This window comes from Oncorhynchus mykiss, chromosome 12 (genome assembly GCF_013265735.2).
Source record: "Oncorhynchus mykiss isolate Arlee chromosome 12, USDA_OmykA_1.1, whole genome shotgun sequence".
Lineage (NCBI taxonomy): Eukaryota > Metazoa > Chordata > Actinopteri > Salmoniformes > Salmonidae > Oncorhynchus > Oncorhynchus mykiss.
In genome coordinates this window covers 63,825,485-63,846,080 of record NC_048576.1, presented here as the reverse complement: position 1 = coordinate 63,846,080, position 20,596 = coordinate 63,825,485, and the positions used below count along the sequence as shown (strand labels likewise).

At 44.3% G+C, this 20,596-nt stretch overlaps 5 non-coding genes across 5 annotated transcripts; all 5 read right to left on the bottom strand.

The window, feature by feature from the left end:
• Window positions 1-537: 537 nt before the first annotated feature.
• trnas-uga lies at window positions 538-619 on the bottom strand. Its single transcript has one exon. It is a non-coding gene; the product is annotated as a tRNA-Ser (tRNA).
• Window positions 620-1,131: 512 nt separating this feature from the next.
• On the bottom strand, window positions 1,132-1,213 carry trnas-uga. The gene has a single exon. It is a non-coding gene; the product is annotated as a tRNA-Ser (tRNA).
• A 215-nt stretch (window positions 1,214-1,428) lies between these two features.
• Window positions 1,429-1,512, bottom strand: trnas-cga. The gene has a single exon. It is a non-coding gene; the product is annotated as a tRNA-Ser (tRNA).
• A 7,718-nt stretch (window positions 1,513-9,230) lies between these two features.
• Window positions 9,231-9,312, bottom strand: trnas-uga. The gene has a single exon. It is a non-coding gene; the product is annotated as a tRNA-Ser (tRNA).
• A 220-nt stretch (window positions 9,313-9,532) lies between these two features.
• On the bottom strand, window positions 9,533-9,614 carry trnas-cga. The gene has a single exon. It is a non-coding gene; the product is annotated as a tRNA-Ser (tRNA).
• Window positions 9,615-20,596: the final 10,982 nt, after the last annotated feature.

Genomic DNA, 20,596 nt, shown 5'->3' with positions numbered 1-20,596 from the left:
GGGCTATATGCTTCAAGCAAGTTAAGAACATGGGTGGGGAGACCCCATTGAAATTCAGGTCCAAAGTCTAAAGAACTCGGCCATTGCAGCTGTTGGAATGCAAGTAAAGGGATTGGGATTTGGAAACAGACATCATTGGTGAAAAATGGTAAACTTGATGGCACAACATTTTGCTCTTATTGCGCCAATTAACCTCGGTCCTTTCCAAAGCTGTGAAGGTTGGAAGTTTAATGTGCAAGTCAAAAAACTATGTGCAGAGAAAGTACAAGTGGACTATTCACTGAGAATAAGATTTAAAAAAGAGCAGAGAGACCCCATGGGGTTTCAGGTCTGAGGACATACCGACCTGTCTCTCAGAATTTCCATCATAAATCTAATACAAACAACAGTCTCTGTACTGAAGAGACTATTTTAACTCTTTACCAATGCAGATATACTCTGAGCACCTGAATCAAAGAACAAGTCCATGCATTAAGCAAACATTATCCATATCAAGTCTCCAATGACATGTTGCAAATAAAGACTGGTTTGTCAAAGCGCTGTGAGCAGGGTTCAAATCTGCGCGGGGAGACCCCATTGGATTTCAAGTCCAACGCCTTAACCACTCGGCCATCGCAGCTTGCTACATTAAAAACCAGGCCTTAACCAGTCGGCTATCTGATTCTGTACATTTTACTTCTGTAAAGACTAGACCTTCTACTGAAGAACCTGTTTGTCAAGGAATTATATTCTGACCACCTGAATCAAAGGACAAGTCCAGACATTATCCATATCAAGTCTCCAATGACATGTTGCAAACGAGATAGCGTTACATTAAAAACCAGGCCTTAACCAGTCGGCTATCTGATTCTGTACGTTTTACTTCACTGGTTTGTCAAAGCACTGTGAGCAGGGTTCGATCATGCGTGGGTAGACCCCATTGGTTTTCGAGTCCAACGCCTTAACCACGTGGCCATCGCAGCTAGCTACATTAAATACCAGTCGGCTATCTGATTCTGTACATTTTACTTCTGTAAAGACTAGACCTTCTACTGAAGAGCCTGTTTGAACTGTTTGTCAAGGAATTTTATTCTGACCACCTGAATCAAAGTCTCCGATGACATGTTGCAAATAAAGACTGGTTTGTCAAAGCGCTGTGAGCAGGGTTCGAACCTGCGCGGGGAGACCCCATTGGATTTCAAGTCCAACACCTTAACCACTCGGCCATCACAGCCTGCTACATTAAAACCAGAACTTAACCAGTCGGCTATCTGATTCTGTACATTTTACTTCTGTAAAGACTGGACTTTCTACTGAAAAGCCTATTTGAACTGTTTGTCAAGGAAAAAATATTCTGAGCACTTGAATGAAAGGACAAGTCCATGCATTAAGCACATTATCCATAACATGTCTCCAATGATATGTTGCAAATAAAGACTGGTCTGTCAAAGCTCTGTGAGCAGGGTTCGAACCTGCGCGGGGAGACACCATTGGATTTCGAGTCCAACGCCTTAACCTCTCGGTCATCACAGCTTCTCCTGTTTCCTACTGACCCTTAACCAGTCCGCTATCTCGTTCTGTCCATTTTACCTCTAAAGTGACCAGGTTAACACTATTGAAGAGCCTACTTGAAACCTTTGTCATGTGTTGATGATTAACTTACAGGAGAGTGAGACCAAATCATGGACGCTGGACAGAGTGGATTTCAGTTGTAACAAAAAGGCAGTTTATTGAGTCAAAAGATATCTTGTCCTGCAGTTTTAACGTGCACGGACCTGAATTATATAGCTCAAATGGAGTTAGCTGAAAAAGGGCTTAGACAAAGGTTACAACATTTTTTATACATAGAATGATGTAGGTGGAGTCATGTCGTGTCGCCTTCTGAATGGTCCCGAAGGGTTGGAGGCGGACCTGCTCCAGCCAGAGCAGGAGCCCCAATGGTGCACAGCAGAATCTTCTGTTCTGTGCACCCGACCAGTAGAGGGGGGATGGAGTGTGTGTGTTTATGCAAGAAAGTATTTGTGTGTCAGGGGATCGTGAGGTAGGGAGAACTGAGAGGGGCAGTTTAAAGTTGGGGGTAGGGTGCTTCCTGTTTGGACAGGGGTGCGTGCAATGACTTGAGTCAAGCGGATAAGTTTGGCGCTGTATAATATATGAGCTATTTTTATGACTATATGTATATATGACAAATCCCCCTCTTCATATCTTTTAAGACGTGAAAACTATAGCAGAAACGAGAAGGAGGATATGATGAAAACAAAAACCCCCTCTATTATGCAGCGAAACTAGGCAATAAGGTGGTGCTTCTAACAGACCCTTAACCAGTCCGCTATCTCGTTCTGTCCATTTTACCTCTAAAGTGACCAGGTTAACACTATTGAAGAGCCTACTTGAAACCTTTGTCATGTGTTGATGATTAACTTACAGGAGAGTGAGACCAAATCATGGACGCTGGACAGAGTGGATTTCAGTTGTAACAAAAAGGCAGTTTATTGAGTCAAAAGATATCTTGTCCTGCAGTTTTAACGTGCACGGACCTGAATTATATAGCTCAAATGGAGTTAGCTGAAAAAGGGCTTAGACAAAGGTTACAAAATTTTTTATACATAGAATGATGTAGGTGGAGTCTTGTCGTGTCGCCTTCTGAATGGTCCCGAAGGGTTGGAGGCGGACCTGCTCCAGCCAGAGCAGGAGCCCCAATGGTGCACAGCAGAATCTTCTGTTCTGTGCACCTGACCAGTAGAGGGGGGATGGAGTGTGTGTGTTTATGCAAGAAAGTATTTGTGTGTCAGGGGATCGTGAGGTAGGGAGAACTGAGAGGGGCAGTTTAAAGTTGGGGGTAGGGTGCTTCCTGTTTGGACAGGGGTGCGTGCAATGACTTGAGTCAAGCGGATAAGTTTGGCGCTGTATAATATATGAGCTATTTTTATGACTATATGTATATATGACAAATCCCCCTCTTCATATCTTTTAAGACGTGAAAACTATAGCAGAAACGAGAAGGAGGATATGATGAAAACAAAAACCCCCTCTATTATGCAGCGAAACTAGGCAATAAGGTGGTGCTTCTAACCTTGTATGGAGTGCATTGTTGGTCTGTAGATGTAATTCTGCGTTTGGGACGGGAGTGATTCGAGTGAGTGATGTTAGAGATGGTGTCAGGGATAGGGGACTGGGTAAGTGTACGTGATGTGGTAGGGTGTGATAGTTGTTCTATTAACCATGTGAACGTGCCCAGGGACACCTCAAATATCAGTAGGAATATCACAAACAAAGGCCCAGATATTCCTAGCCTTGCCTAGGGAGAGAGAAATATCCCTCTAACTGGGCGAGGTTCCTTTGTCAGGGGAGATGGAGTTTGATACTCCATCACCTGAGTCAGGAGTGTCTTAATTTGGTATCAAATTAGGCTGCTCAAATCAGCTCAGACTTCAGTCAGTGTTCTGGAAGGAGTTGGGGCTGGGGTACAATGTGTAAGGTGGTGCCAAGATGCGCCTGATTTACCTTTGACCTGGACTGAGTGTGAAGTAACCTCCTTCACTTCGTACGGTCCAGTCCACCTGGGTTCCAGCCACTTTCTCTTGTGGACTTTAACCCTCACCCAGTCTCCAACTTTTACCTTCAGTGGTGGCGTGTCCCCCGGCAGCTCCCCCTCCTGGACCTTGTGAACCTGGGTAGAGAGTGCTGCAGAGAGAACCGTCAGTTTTTTCACATAATCATACATTACAATTTGTTGTACATCAAGAGCGGTCATATGACCTCCCTCCCTTGGTGGACCAGGCATGACTCTTACAGTCATTATCTCATGAGGAGAGAGATGGGTGCCTGCTCCTGGTGAGGCTCTCATAGCCATCAGTGCCAGAGGCAGGACTTCAACCCATGTCAACTTCGAACCTGCACACACTTTAGCTATCTTAGCTTTCAACTTTTGGTTTGACGTTCCACCAGACCTTGAGATTGGGGCCTATACACAGATCCAAATCTGTGGGTTATGCCAAATCTTTCTTCCACCTGTCTTAGGTGTTTGTTACTGAAATGTGAGCCACTGTCAATATACCTGGGTATTAGTTTGGTTTGTAGCCACTTGATGACTGACGTGGCATCCTCTTTTGCTGTTGGCATTGCCTCAACCCATTTGGAGAACCTATCAACCATGACTAAAAGATAGCGTATCCCTTTGGTTACATTGTCTACACCCATATCTGTGTAATCTATGCTAATGTCCTGAAAACATGCATTAGGTACTGGGTATGAGCCCATTGGTGTTTGATATGGTTTATTTGAGTTGTGGCTGCCACAAATGTTGCATTCGTCACAAAATAAGTCAGTCATTACGTCGCAAAATAAGTCAGTCATTACTTTAATTTGAGGGTGCCACCAGATGTGCGAGACCTTTTGAAGGGTCTTTAGTTCCACTAGTCCTTTGTTCTTTGTTCTTTGTTCTTTCTTCTTTCTGCTTCCTCCCCCTCTTGTTTCTGGAAAAGGACGGATGAGGTGAATTAGTCTTTTACAGAAACATCCAACCGCAGATAGATCTGTTGTCAGTTGTGCAAAACCTGTTGATGATCCGGGTGGGAGGAGGTTCATTGGTTTGGGTAAAAATGTTTTTTTTTTCTTCTTTTTTTTCAGTAAGTTGGCTCTCTTCTCCTGCAGCGGGTGGGGGACATCTTCATTGCCAGGGCATAGCGTTCCCTGCCATATTTTGCTGTTGCTGCATGTGGCTGGATCCTGGGTGGTTGTATTCCGTCTGTTCCTGCTGCATATAGCTAGGTTCTGGTGGGCTGTAGTGTAGAGGTGGGGGTCCTCCTCTTCCTCTCCCTGGTGCTCCTCCACGTCCTGATAGTGAAGGAGGACAGAGTGGCATAGTTCCCTTCAGTAGGGTAAGATCTGCGCAGTTCATCCCATAAAATGGTCCTGAAACGATCTAGGGGCAGGGTGGGTGGCTGGTCTCTGAGGTCGGCTGCTGTCATGCTGCCGTTCATGGTCCCATGGTTGGTGGCTCTGGCTAGTAGTGCTTTCATGTCTCCTAGGCAGAGATCCAGACCGGAGGTCAGAGTCTGCAGCTGGTGTAGCCATGCGGAGGCTCCTCCATGTAGGCTGGGCATCTGTTCCATCAGTGTGGTCAGGTCAGTCATTTTCCAGGGTTGGTACTCTACGTAGCGTGGATCAGCTGCTGGGCGTAGGGGATACATGCTGGCTCCACCCCGTTCCAGGTCCCAGTCTTCTCTGGTGGTCACTCCTTTAGATCTTAGTCCAGCCACCCTGGCAGACTTCCGGGTGGCGGTCGCCCCCTGTGTTTCGGTCATGTCAGTCACCTTTCCCTTCATCATGCCTTCGATGTGGTACTCACCCATCCCTCTGCCTTCATTATTCATCAGGCCCTTCGCTTGGGCTATTGATTCACTTAATTCTCTCCTTAAGTGTTGTATTTCACAGTCTATTTCTGAACTGGTGGGTGTCTTTCTGTTGCTGTCCTGTTCTGTTGCCTGACTCTCGTGGCTGAGGTAGGAAACGCCCACCTGTAGCTCCAGAGCCTACCGAGCCTCCTAGATCTATCAGGAGGGAACCGGCAGAGTTTCCGGGGAAGGCTCCTTCCTTGCATTGGTGTTCTCGCTTCTGGGAGGTGTTCCCTGGATGTGGAGTGCTGGTGGTGGGGAGTTGCTCTCACTCTATCTGCCCTCCTGTTATTCAGAAGCTCATAGCCCCATTGAGCTGGCCTGCCTGTATGCTTAGGACTGGGGCCTGTATTGCGGGAGGTGCCCTGGTGAGGAAAGGGTTGTTACCGTGGAATGGGTTGTGTGACGGGCTCCGGTGATTTTGTCCCTTTGAGTATGGCGGGGGTTGAACTGCCTCCATTGACAATTTTGGGTATAGTGAGGGAGAAGCGGCCTCAGGGGGAGCCGTGGGCAAGATCGCAGGCGGGGCTTTAACATCCCCCGACGCCACAGTAGCCACGCACATCATGTCTGGTTTGTTTTTTGGGCTGCACCCTCCTACACTCCTCTATAGCCCATGTCCCTACCTTCAACTCTGCTTCTGCCCGTTCTTTCTCTCTTGTCCCTTTCTTTTGGAACAAATGAGCTTTGTTCCTCTCTGTCTCACTTGCCGTTGCTTTCCCTACGTCTTCCTGTAGCTCTCTCTGCATAGCTTTGAGCCGCTCCTCAACAGGAGGGGCTCCGCTAAGGTAACCTGCCTGGGTCCATTTTAATTTTATTCCCTCCCATACCGACTTTATTTTGTTATAGTGTTCTTTCCCTCCAGCTCTATCCATCATGCTCTGATCTAAAAAGTCATTGAATTTGAGTTTGGGCGTGGTGGCTGCAGACATTTTATCTAGTTCGTCTGATAATGTGTATAATGCGTTATTTAGGTATATTCAATCTATGTGGTGTTTATTTCTATCGTTGTATGCTTAGCCCGTCCCTGGTCGAAACCAGGGACGTACTCGCGGTGTCGGCACAAACTTATCTCTTCCACCCCCACCCTCGCATACAAAGGGGGTTATCAGTATGTGACGCCCAACCACGTGTGTGTTTCTCCTGTATTTTATTTGAATTTGTTCAACGATTTATTTAGGTATTTTCTAGAAATGATTTGGTGATTTCCTTTTGGAACAATATACTAGAGAAATCAAGCGATCCTATAACAATTGTCAGAATAATTTTATCACTTTGGGAACCGGTATTTTTTATTCGGATTTGTTCAGTGAATTATTTAAATACTTTCAAAAAATAATTCAGCAATCACCTTTTGGAACAATATATTAGTTAATTCAAACGGTTCTATAACAATTGTCAGAATAATTATATCTCTTGGGGAATACCGACAGCAGAAAGAGGGAAAAATAACAACCAGTCAGCATTCAGCACGGCGGCTGGGTTAACTCACAGCTCGGCGACTGGTAAGAACAGTATTCAGCTCACTGTCCGTCAATATTACACCGTTTATCTATTCACAGTATGGCAATCATTCCCCAACAAATGTTTTGTCTGAATAGGGCACAACAAATTCGCGGAACGTCAAATCTGGTTATATTAATTATAGTTTGATGTGCAATGATCACCTCATTCCCGATCTCTGTCTTGTGGAACGCCAAATTTACATGTACTATATCTATTCGACTACACCTCTAACATAACCAATTAAACAGTTTACAACTTATTTAATAGGATCTTTTACATGCAGATTCAGTCGATCTATTAATTAACTACACCTCTAACACAACCAATTAAACAATATACCACTTATTTAATAGGATCTTTTACATGCAGATTCAGTTAATTATCTGTTAACTACACCTCTAACATAACCAATTAAACAGTATACCACTTATTCAATAGGATATTTTACATGCAGATTCAGTTAACCAGTCTCTATTTACGCAAGATATCTTTTAACCATGCCTTGATTTCTTAAAAGCAATTTAACAGCAATTCAAATTCATACCAAATTTGGTTGTAGGCTAAGATACAATATGCAGATTTTGATTTAACAGGCTCTGCTTACCTTTTATGTCGAGCGCTCTGATCAGTCTCCTGAGGCAAGTTGAATGGCCGATGACTCCTAGCGAGAGGTCACCCTTCCGTTTGGTTTGCACCCAATGATTTGTCTTCTCTCACATCAACTTGTCCTAGATCGAATTCAGATGTTTAAACCATCCTCTGCTACCTCTGTTGATGATTAACTTACAGGAGAGTGAGACCAAATCATGGACGCTGGACAGAGTGGATTTCAGTTGTAACAAAAAGGCAGTTTATTGAGTCAAAAGATATCTTGTCCTGCAGTTTTAACGTGCACGGACCTGATTCATATAGCTCAAATGGAGTTAGCTGAAAAAGGGCTTAGACAAAGGTTACAACATTTTTTATACATAGAATGATGTAGGTGGAGTCTTGTCGTGTCGGCTTCTGAATGGTCCCGAAGGGTTGGAGGCGGACCTGCTCCAGCCAGAGCAGGAGCCCCAATGGTGCACAGCAGAATCTTCTGCTCTGGGCACCCGACCAGTAGAGGGGGGAATGGAGTGTGTGTGTTTATGCAAGAAGGTATTTGTGTGTCAGGGGATCGTGAGGTAGGGAGAACTGAGAGGGGCAGTTTAAGGTTGGGGGTAGGGTGCTTCCTGTTTGGACAGGGGTGCGTGCAATGACTTGAGTCAAGCGGATAAGTTTGGCGCTGTATAATATATGAGCTATGTGTATGAATATATGTATATATGACACATGGAAGATCAATTCTGAGCACTTGAATCAAAGGACATGTCCAAGCATTATCCATATGAAGTCCCCAATGACATGTTACAAATAAAGACTGGATGGTCAAAGCGCTGCTCGCAGGGTTCAAACTTGCACTGGGCAACCCCAATGGATTTTGAGTCCAACGATTTAACCATTCTGCAATCACAGCTTTCTGAGTTACCTCACACAAGGACAAAAGTATCCAAATTCAACTGCCTAGTTGAATTTCTTTTTCAAGCAAAGTTTTAAAAAAGCAATTTTCTAAGCACTCTAAGCACAATCGTGGGACGAGCACATAAAGTAAGGACAATTTAAATTCAAAGGAGATAGACCCAATTATTAAAGGTTGACTTTATCATCACCCAGTAAGCAGAGTTGAAAACTGTACAGGGAGAATACATTGGACTTCAATTACAATGCTTAAACCACTTAGCCATCACAGCAGTAGGAATCTAAGGAAATTGATGAGGAGAAAGCAGAAGTGGGCTATATGCTTCAAGCAAGTTAAGAACATGGGTGGGGAGACCCCATTGAAATTCAGGTCCAAAGTCTAAAGAACTCGGCCATTGCAGCTGTTGGAATGCAAGTAAAGGGATTGGGATTTGGAAACAGACATCATTGGTGAAAAATGGTAAACTTGATGGCACAACATTTTACTCTTATTGCGCCAATTAACCTCGGTCCTTTCCAAAGCTGTGAAGGTTGGAAGTTTAATGTGCAAGTCAAAAAACTATGTGCAGAGAAAGTACAAGTGGACTATTCACTGAGAATAAGATTTAAAAAAGAGCAGAGAGACCCCATGGGGTTTCAAGTCTGAGGACATACTGACCTGTCTCTCAGAATTTCCATAATAAATCTAATACAAACAACAGTATCTGTTATGAAGAGACTATTTTAACTGTTTGCCAATGCAGATATACTCTGAGCACCTGAATCAAAGAACAAGTCCATGCATTAAGCAAACATTCTCCATATCAAGTCTCCAATGACATGTTGCAAATAAAGATTGGTTTGTCAAAGCGCTGTGAGCAGGGTTCAAATCTGTGCGGGGAGACCCCGTTGGATTTCAAGTCCAACGCCTTAACCACTCGGCCATCGCAGCTTGCTACTTTAAAAACCAGGCCTTAACCAGTCGGCTATCTGATTCTGTACATTTTACTTCTGTAAAGACAAGACCTTCTACTGAAGAGCCTGTTTGAACTGTTTGTCAAGGAAAAAATATTCTGAGCACTTGAATCAAAGGACAAGTCCATGCATTTAGCACACATTATCCATATCAAGTCTCCAATGACATGTTGCAAATAAAGAATTGTTTGTCAAAGCGCTGTGAGCAGGGTTCGAACCTGCGCGGGGAGACCCCATTGCATTTCGAGTACAACGCCTTAACCTCTCGGACATCACAGCTTCTCCTATTACCGACAGACCCTTAACCAGTCCGCTATCTCGTTCTGTCCATTTTACCTCTAAAGTGACCAGATTATTGCTATTGAAGAGCCTACTTGAAACATTTGTCATGGAAGATCAATTCTGAGCACTTGAATCAAAGGACATGTCCAAGCATTATCCATATCAAGTCCCCAATGACATGTTACAAATAAAGACTGGATTGTCAAAGCGCTGCTCGCAGGGTTCAAACCTGCACTGGGCAACCCCCATGGATTTTGAGTCCAACGATTTAACCATTCTGCAATCACAGCTTTCTGAGGTACCTCACACAAGTACAAAAGTATCCAAATGTAACTGCCTAGTTGGATTTTTTTTCAAGCAAAGTTTTTAAAAAGAAGCAATTTTCTAAGCACTTCAATCGTTGGACGAGCACATAAAGTAAGGACAATTTAAATTCAAAGGAGATAGACCCAATTATTAAAGGTCTACTTTATCATCACCCAGTAAGCAGAGTTGAAAACTGTACAGGGAGAATACATTGGACTTCAATTACAATGCTTAAACCACTTAGCCATCACAGGAATCTAAGGAAATTGATGAGGAGAAAGCAGAAGTGGGCTATATGCTTCAAGCAAGTTAAGAACATGGGTGGGGAGACCCCATTGAAATTCAGGTCCAAAGTCCAAAGAACTCGGCCATTGCAGCTGTTGGAATGCAAGTAAAGGGATTGGGATTTGGAAACAGACATCATTGGTGAAAAATGGTAAACTTGATGGCACAACATTTTGCTCTTATTGCGCCAATTAACCTCGGTCCTTTCCAAAGCTGTGAAGGTTGGAAGTTTAATGTGCAAGTCAAAAAACTATGTGCAGAGAAAGTACAAGTGGACTATTCACTGAGAATAAGATTTAAAAAAGAGCAGGGAGACCCCATGGGGTTTCAAGTTCAAGGACTTAACCACCTGGCTCTCAGATTTTCCATCATAAATCTAACACAAACAACAGTATCTGTACTGAAGAGACTATTTTAACTGTTTGTCAAGGCAGATATACTCTGAGCACCTGAATCACTGGACAATTCCATGTATTAAGGACATTATCCATATCATGTCACCAAGGATATGTGGAGACCCCATTGGATTTCAAGTCGAACGCCTTAACCACTCGGCCATCGCAGCATGGTATTTTAAAAACCAGTTCTTAACCAGTCGGCTATCTCATTCTGTACATTTTACTTCTGTAAAGACTCGACTATCTACTGAACGAGCCAATTTGAACTGTTTTTCAAGGAATACATATTCTGAGCACTTGAATCAAAGGACAAGTCTATGCATTAAGCACTTCATCAATATCAAGTCACCAATGCTACAAATAAAGACTGGTTTGTCAATGTGCTGCGAGCAGTTTTAGAAACTGTACGGGGAGACAACAATGGAGAATATTTCCAATGCTTAAACCACTTGGCCATCGCAGCAGTAGGAATCTAAGGAAAGTGGCAGTTTGATCAGGGTCTGCGTTGCATCTCTGCCCTCGTGCAAGGCCTGTGCACACTGGTATCGTCACCACAATTGCCAGCAGTGAATCCCTTGCACAGACATGCTTAGTAAATAATGCAACCATTTCTCTTCAGCTTGTTGTGAAGCCGCAGGTCAGAGAATGCAAATACTGCAACAGTGGCTGATTTTGGGGTTTGTATGCAAATGTCTTTATATCTAATTGAAAGACTAAAACTTTTCCCTCGTCATAAGCATTGAGAGAAACAGCCACATATGCAGCCTATTTCTGTGTAAGTAGTTGGTACTGTATAATCACAGAGATAACATATATTTCAGTCTTGTCTCACGGGAACCTTAACTTGAGAAATATTAGTAGATAATAGCAGAATCTACTGCACAGCCAGAGCTGATTAGCTAGCAAAGGTGCTGGAGGCAAAAACTGGAGAAACAGGAAAAAGTCTGCACAGTTTAGAAATACTATTACAATCTATAATGAAAGATCAGAATTGTATTGATGTGAGCAAAACAAACAGTTGTCTTAAAATCATAGGATTATTAAAACTATATTTTCGTCTGCACAATAAACAACAAATAAATACATTGTGACAGTTGTTAGTTGGTTAGCTAACTAGCGAATTTGAACCACATTATCATAGTCAAAACACCTCAATACAAGACCCTCTTATCTCAACATTCTCTTTCTCTCTATCTGTCTGTCTGTCTGTCTCTGTCTCTCTCATAAGATGATGAATGACATGCTTGGTGACACCATTGGCATGGAGACCACCAGCAGCCCAACCCTAGTAACCAGCATGCAGAAGCCTCTCCTCGTTCCCCATGGCAACCTCATCACTGCCTGCATTCCGAAGCGCACCCCAGTTCCTCTCCTCACTTCCACTACCCCACGCCCGTTCCCTCCGTCTCTACACCTTTGTCAGATCCCACCCCTGTCCGCTCCTCCCTCCCACTCTACAGCCTAACCCCTGCCCTGCTCCGGTCCCGTCATATCCGCCGTCACTTCTGCTCCAGCTCCCAGGGCTCCTCCATTACCAACTTTCTAGCCCAGCAGCAGAGGCAAGAGAAGGAAAGCACATCCCTGCTCTAGGACTTTCTGAGGAGACAGGAGGAGCAGGTGCGTTGTGGCAGGGCGGAGGCCCGGGAGAAGTGGTACTAGAGGGAGGTGTGCATGGCTGAGTCCCTGGGTAGGATGACCATCGTTCTGGAGCTGAACTCCTCTCAACAGGACACAGTCATCGCCCTGCTACAGAGACTTTCCATGAGAGACAGGACGTGACAGAGTCATCACCCTGCTGCAGGGTTGTCACTAGCTTATATAGCACAAAGTCACAGGGCTCATTTGAGTGGTATGGCAAAAGCAACAGACTTTAGTCGAGGAGTGAAGTCAGGGGAGGTGCATTTTCAACTGCTGAAAGTTGAACACTAATGTGGTTTCCCAACAGCAAGGTTCAGGACGACGCACAAGACATTCTACAAATACCCCACAGGGCCGACATCCCCGTTATTTGCAAGAGTAAGCGACGCAGGTACAGAGGACAAAGAGTCGGATGCCTGGTCATGACCCGGAGAAGGCGACTGGGAAAGCTGCCATTGCCGTCAATACTACTCGCCAACGTGCAATCATTGGACAATAAATTAGACGAGGTACGATCACGAATATCCTACCATGGAACATCAAAAACTGTAATATCCTACGTTTCACGGAATCGTGGCTGAATGACGACATGGATATTCAGCTAGCGGGATATATACTGCACCAGCAAGATAGAACAGCACACTCCGGTAAGACGAGGGGGGGGGGGGCAGTCTATGCATATTTGTAAACAACAGCTGATTCACAAATTCTAAGGAAGTCTCTAGATTTTGCTCGCCTGAAGTAGAGTATATTGTGATAAATTGCAGGCCACACTACTTGCCTAGAGAGTTTTCAGCTATACTTTTCGTGGCTGTTTATTTACCACCACAGACAGATGGTGGCACTAAGACCGCAGTCAGTCAGCTGTATAAGGAAATAAGCAAACAGGAAACCACTCACCCAGAGGCGGCGCTCCTAGTGGCCGGAGACTTTAATGCAGGGAAACTTAAATCAGTTCTACCAAATTTCTATCAACGTGTTAAATGTGCAACCAGAGGCAAATAAATTCTAGATCACCTGTACTCCACACACAGAGACGCGTACAGAGAGCTCTCCCTCTCCCTCCATTTGGTAAATCGCACCACAACTCTATTCTCCTGATTCCTGCTTACAAGCAAAAATGAAAGCAGGAAGCACCAGTGACTCGGTCTATAAAAAAGTGGTCAGATGAAGCAGATGCTAAACAACAGGACTGTTTTGCTATCAAAGACTGGAACATGTTCCGGGATTCTTCCGATGGCATTGAGGAGTACACCACATCAGTCACTGGCTTTATCAATAAGTGCATCGAGGACGTCGTCCTCACAGTGACTGTACATACATACCCCAACCAGAAGCCATGGATTACAGGCAACATTCGCACAGAGCTAAAGGGTAGAGCTGCCGCTTTCAAGGTGCGGAACTCTAACCCGGAAGCTTACAATAAATCCTGCTATGCCCTGTGACGAACCATCAAACAGGCAAAGCGTCAATACAGGGCTAGGATTGAATCATACTACACCGTCTCTGACGCTCGTCTTATGTGGCAGGGCTTGCAAACTATTACAGACTACAAAGGGAAGCACAGCCACGAGCTGCCCAGTGACACAAGCCTACCAGACGAGCTAAGTTACTTCTATGCTCGCTTCGAGGCAAGCAACATGCATGAGAGCATCAGCTGTTTCGGACAACTGTGTGATCACGTTCTCTGTAGCCGATGTGAGTAAGACCTTTAAACAGGTTAACATACACAAGGCTGCGGGGCCAGACGGATTACCAGGACGTGTGCTCTGGGAATGTGCTGACCAATTGGCAGGTGTCTTCACTGACATTTTCAACATGTCCCTGATTGAGTCTGTAATACCAACATGTTTCAAGCAGACCACCATAGTGACAACCTGCCTAATTGACTACAGACCCGTAGCACTCACATCCATAACCATGAAGTGCTTTGAAAGGTTGGAAATGGCTCACATTAACACCATTATCCCAGAAACCCTAGACACACCCCAATTTGCATACCGCTCAAACAGATCCACAGATGATGCAATCTCTATTGCACTCCACACTACCCTTTCCCACCTGGACAAAAGGAACACATATGTGACAATGCTATTCATTGACTACAGCATTGTTGCAAATTATGGGGAATAACCAATCGCGATGAGGCATTACCAGCTGTGAACTCTATATGTAACACGCAACCATGGTGAATGTGACTGTAGCCTATATCAAATGTTGCAATGGTAAAGAGTTGCATATAATTTTCACTTAGCACAATCACTTTGCCAACCACAGGAGGTTGGTGGCACCTTAATTGGGGAGAACTGGCTCGTGGTAATGGCTGGAGTGGAATGGAATCAAATACATCAAACACATGGTTTCCATCTGCTGCCATTCCATTTGCGCCGTTCAGCCATTATTATGAGCCGTCCTCCCCTTAGCAGCCTCCACTGTTGCCTACTCTAATATGTTGGCAAGCATTTTTTACATTTTTTTTTACCAATTCTGATGGTTGTATAAAGCATAATTTTTTACAAGATTACCTTTATATCAACACACTTGTCACTCCCATTTAACAACTCTGAATCTCTCTGCCAAAGGAGGCATCAAGTCACTTGCAGATAAAGGTATAGAATTTTAATTTAACACAAAGTCAACAGTAAGCCCAAGATGCCGTCAATTGCCCAATTTATAGGCATGCCCAATTTTTTTTTGGGGGGGGGGGTGACTTGAAATAACATGATGTAGGGAAATAAAGAATCAAAAGAAAAACTTAGGCATATAGTTGTGAAATAGGCCTCTTGAAATCATTGCCAAATGCTCAAGAGATACTGTTACATGTACAGTAGGTCTAGATTATTTATGGATTGATCATGTAGAAATATTAAAACATTATTTTAACAACTCCAAAGTAATTGCACGTGGCAATTATGAACCACTGACTCACTGCATTTTTCTATTACCAAGACACCTGCTGAAACTCATAACTGGTTAGGACAGCTCATGAAGTGTCCTAAATATCTGTCGAGTAGGTGTGACTTTTATGACTAAAGGCATCATGCATAGCTTTTTACCCATCAACCAGATAAATGTTCTACTATGAGAGCCTTTGTGGATACGGGCCCAGATCTGTAGCCATTTAGTGGGTTAACACAGTATTGTGATGTGCAGGAAACCGAGGTTTCAATCACAGTTAGGCATGTGTACTACAGTCTATTTGACTTTGCATGGTTTTAATTTGTGGTGGTATGTATGATGTCTGACTTCCTCATTGGTTTGTCTCAGGGGAGAGGTGCATTGTGGTTCAGATTTGCTGGTTGATGTCTGACTTCCTCATTGGTTTGTCCCAGAGGAGAGGAGAATTGTGGTCCAGGGTTGCTTATGATGTCTGACTTCCTCATTGGTTTGTCTCAGGGAAGAGGTGCATTGTGGTCCAGGGTCGATGGTTCACCCCCAAGTGGCTTTGAGGAGTTTGGGGGGAAGAAGAGCAGTAAGAACTGGAAGTACAGTATCCGCTGTAGAGACACCACTCTGGGAAAACTGATCCAGGTACAGCATATATTTTGATTTCATTTATTTGACCATTTAAAAACACAATTCAACCAGATGTGATAACACAGAAAAGTTGAACAGCTTAGTCACTTTCCATACTCATATCAGGCCTATGTCATTTGTACAATGTTGCCATACACTACACTCTGGGATATATATAGGTCTGTATCATATAGTCTGTATCATATAGAGTGCACCTCTCCCCTGAGACAAACCAATGAGGAAGTCAGACATCATACATACCACAAAAAATATGCATGCCAACATATTAGAGTAGAGGAGGACGACTCATAATAATGGCTGAGCGGCGCTAATGGAATGGCATCAGATGGAAACCATGTGTTTGATGTATTTGATTCCATTCCACTCATTCTACTCCAGCCATTACCACGAGCCTGTTCTCCCCAATTAAGTTGCCACCATCCTCCTGTGCTAGGCAAAGTGATCGTGCCAGGTGAAAAAGTGTGACATGTTGGTGTATGTGACAAATACATTTGATTTGATTTGATATATGATATAAAACTATTTTCAATATTAGGAGGAACACCAAGGTCTTGGGTTGAAATGGGGACCGACCCTTTTTATCTTCATATCTAATAAAAAAAATGGAGTCACTGTAAGACCTTTAAACAGGTTAACATTCACAAGGCCACAGGGCCAGACAGATTACCAGGATGCGTACTCAGTGCATGCACTGACCAGCTGGCAAGTGTCTTCACTGAACTGACATTTACAACCTCTCCCTGACCCAGTCTGTAATACCTACATAGCTTCAATCCGACCACCATAGTCTCTGTGCCCAAGAACGCCAAGGTAACCTGTCTAAATGACATCTGTAGCCATGAAATGCTTTGAAAGGCTGGTCATTGCTCACATCAACACCATCATCCCAGACATCGTGGACCAACTCTAGTTTGCATACCGGCCCACCAGATCTACAAATGACGCACTCTCTATTGCACTCCACACTGCCCTTTCCCACTTGGACAAAAGGAACACCTACTTGAGAATGCTGTTCATTGACTACAGCTCAACGTTCAATACCATAGTACCCTCGAAGCTCATCACTAAGCTAAATACCCTGGGACTGAACACCTCCCTCTGCAACTGGATCTTGGACTTCCTGACGAACGCACCCAGGTGGTGAGGGTAGGCAACAACACATCTGCCACGTTGACCCTCAAGACCAGGGCACGTCAGGGGTGCGTGCTTAGTCCGCTCCTGTACTCCCTGTTCACCCACGACTGTGTGGCTACGTACGACTCCAACGCCATTATTAAGTTTGCCGACGACGTTGAGATAACCTGTAGGGAGGAGGTCAGAGACCTGGCAGTGTAGTGCAGTGTAGTGCTAGGACAACAACCCCTCCTTCAATGTCAGCAAGACAAAGGAACTGATCGTGGACTACAGGAAACGGAAGTCAAAGCACGCCCCATTCACATCGGCAGGGCTGTAGTGGAGCCGGTCCTGAGGTTCAAGTTCCTCGGTGTCCACATCGCTAAGGATCTATCATGGTCCAAACACACCAACACAGTCATAAAGAGGGCACGACAACGCCAATTCCCCCTGAGGAGGCTGAAAAGATTTGGCATAGGCCCTCAGATACTCATAAAGTTATACAACTGCACCACTGTGAGCATCTTGACTGGCTGCATCATCGCTTGGTATGGCAACTGCTTGGCATCTAACAGCAAAGCGCTACAGGGGGTAGTGCTCCCTGCCATCCAGTACCTCTATACCAGGCAGTGTCAGAGGAAGGCCCAAAACATGTCAAAGACTCCAGCCACCGAAGCCATTGAATGTTCATTCTGCTACTGCACGGTAAGCGGTACCAATGTACCAAGTCTGGAACCAACAGGACCCAGAACAGCTTCTACCCCCAAGCCATAAGACTTCTGAACAAGACTGCTAAATAGCTAATCAAATGGCAACCCAGACAACCAGCATTGACCCTTTTTTGCAATAACTCTCTTGCATTGACTTTATGCACACAACCTGGACTCTACCCACACATTCACACATTCATACTTACACTGACTCTCCAACACACACATACAAACACACACTGCATACACAATGTCCACAACAACCGGAAGTGCCCATTTAAAGCGTTTTAAAAGATATGGTCCCCAAAGTTCTCCACAAATAAGAGTGGCGCTGCGCCACCTTATTGTCTTGGCTGCACAACTATGTAAAGATTTCAGAGCAAATTAAACTGATATTTAGTCATGTTAGAATGAACTTTAGAACTTAGAATAATTTTTTCATTATATATTTTTTTCTTGTGACATCCAATTAGTAGTTACAGTCTTGTCCCATCGCTGCAACTCCCGTACTGACTCGGGAGAGGCGAAGGTCGAGAGCCATGCGTCCTGCAAAACACGACCCGCCAATCCGCACTGCTTCTTGACACATTGCTTGCTAAACCCGGAAGCCAGCCGCACCAATATGTCAGAGAAAACACTGTACAGCTGGTGACCTGAAGTAAGCGTGCATGTGCCCGGCTGCTACAAGGAGGCGCTAGAGGGCAATGGGACAAGGACTTCCCAGCTGACCAAACCCTCCCCTATCCCAGATGACGCTGGGCCAATTGTGCGCCGTCTCATGGGTCTCCCATTCACGTCCGGCTGCGACACAGCCCCAGGATCGAACCCGGATCTGTAGTGACGCCTTGATAGAATGATCTTTGATCGCCAATGACGTTGTGAATTGCCGCACAGGCCGTTCATAAATCCTGAGCGTTATCGTGTTCCTCAATTAATTCAGCGCATTTCAGCAATAGGCTACAGTTGAAGTCGGAAGTTTACATACACCTTAGCCAAATATTTAAACTCAGTTTTTCACAATTCCTGACATTTAATCCTAGTAACAATTCCCTGTTTTAGGGCAATTAGGATCACTACTTTATTTTAAGAATGTGAAATGTCAGAATAATAGTAGAGAGAATAAACAATTTATTTCAGCTTTTATTTATTTAACTAACATTCCCAGTGGGTCAGATGTTTACATACACTCAAGTAGTATTTGGTAGCATTACCTTTAGATTGTTTAACTTGGGTCAAACGTTTCGGGTAGCCTTCCACAAGCTTCCCACAATAAGTTGGGTGAATGTTGGCCCATTCCTCCGGACAGAGCTGGTGTAACTGAGCCAGGTTTGTAGGCCTCCTTGCTCGCACACTTTTTCAGTTCTGCCCACAAATTTTCTAAAGGATTTAGGTCAGGGCTTTGTGATGGCCACTCCAATACCTTGACTTTGGTGTCCTTAAGCCATTTTGCCACAACTTTGGAAGTATGCTTGGGGTCATTGTCCATTTTGAAGACCCATTTGCGACCAAGCTTCAACTTCCTGACTGATGTCTTGAGATGTTGCATCAATATATCCACATAATTGTCCTACCTCATGATTCCATCTATTTTGTGAAGTGCACCAGTCGCTCCTGCAGCAAAGCACTTACACAACATGATGATGCCACCCCCGTGCTTCATGGTTGGGATGATGTTCTTCAGCTTGCAAGACCCCCCCCCCCCCCCCTTTTTTTCCTGCAAACATAACGATGGTCATTACGGCCAAACAGTTCTATTTTTGTTTCATCAGTCCAGAGGACATTTCTCCAAAAAGTACTATGTTTGTCCCCATGTGCAGTTGCAAACTGTAGTCTGGCTTTTTTTATGGCGGTTTTGGAGCAGTGGCTTCTTCCTTGCTGAGCGGCCTTTCAGGTTATGTCAATATAGGACTTGTTTTACTCTGGATATAGATACTTTTGTACCTGTTTCCTCCAACATCTTCACACGGTCCTTTGCTGTTGTTTTGGGATTGATTTGCACTTTTCGCACCAAAGTACACGTCTCCTTCCTGAGCGGTACGATGGCTGGGTGGTCCCATGGTGTTTATACTTGCGCACTATTGTTTGTACAGATGAACGTGGTACCTTCAGGTGTTTGGAAATTGCTCCCAAGGATGAACCAGACTTGTGGAGATGTACAATTTTTTTCTGATGTCTTGGCTGATTTCTTTTGATTTTCCCATGATGTCAATCAAAGAGGCACCGGTCGCGAACCCAGAGTCTCTGATGGCACAGCTGGCGCTGCAGTACAGCGCCCTTAACCACTGCGCCAACCACATGTTTCTTCTGCTCCGGTGCCATTTTACAATCATTACAAGAATAAATCAGTCAGTGAATTTGAACCAAGCAAGCTGATAAATCGTTCATTTTACATCTTGCCTGCATCTTGTCCAGGTTACTGTAGGCTATCTGCAATTAGATGTACAGTGCCTTGCGAAAGTATTCGGCCCCCTTGAACTTCGCGACCTTTTGCCACATTTCAGGCTTCAAACATAAAGATATAAAACTGTATTTTTTTGTGAAGAATCAACAACAAGTGGGACACAATCATGAAGTGGAACGACATTTATTGGATATTTCAAACTTTTTTAACAAATCAAAAACTGAAAAATTGGGCGTGCAAAATTATTCAGCCCCCTTAAGTTAATACTTTGTAGCGCCACCTTTTGCTGCGATTACAGCTGTAAGTCGCTTGGGGTATGTCTCTATCAGTTTTGCACATCGAGAGACTGAAATTTTTTCCCATTCCTCCTTGCAAAACAGCTCGATCTCAGTGAGGTTGGATGGAGAGCATTTGTGAACAGCAGTTTTCAGTTCTTTCCACAGATTCTCCGATTGGATTCAGGTCTGGACTTTGACTTGGCCATTCTAACACCTGGATATGTTTATTTTTGAACCATTCCATTGTAGATTTTGCTTTATGTTTTGGATCATTGTCTTGTTGGAAGACAAATCTCCGTCCCAGTCTCAGGTC